Source organism: Phaethon lepturus, unplaced genomic scaffold (assembly GCF_000687285.1).
Source record: "Phaethon lepturus isolate BGI_N335 unplaced genomic scaffold, ASM68728v1 scaffold32171, whole genome shotgun sequence".
NCBI lineage: Eukaryota > Metazoa > Chordata > Aves > Phaethontiformes > Phaethontidae > Phaethon > Phaethon lepturus.
The window spans coordinates 8,998-9,222 of record NW_010520325.1 but is presented as its reverse complement, the minus strand read 5'-3'; the positions used below and the strand labels follow the sequence as shown (position 1 = coordinate 9,222).

General features: G+C 65.3%; 1 protein-coding gene across 1 annotated transcript in view; it reads right to left on the bottom strand.

Moving 5' to 3' along the window:
- LOC104628694 (inositol 1,4,5-trisphosphate receptor type 3-like) overlaps window positions 1–225 on the bottom strand; it is a gene marked incomplete at its 5' end in the record, with an annotated part of 30,676 nt that overhangs the window by 22,914 nt on the left and 7,537 nt on the right.

The following is a 225-nucleotide window of genomic DNA, read 5'->3' as shown; positions in this document are numbered from 1 at the left end:
AGGGGGCGGCCCGCCCTGCCGAGCCCAGCCTCCCTGTGCCCACGGCATCGGAGGAGACGCGCAGCGGCTACGCTCAGAGCAGAAGCTTTTGCTCAGATGCCGGGCTGAGCCTCGCAGCACGGAGATGCACAAGGGGCTGCAAGAGCACAAGCGCGGCGTGATGCACCTGAGCTACGAGGCCACCCCTTCTCCAAATCTCACCAGCGGCAAAGAGAAAAACCCCCT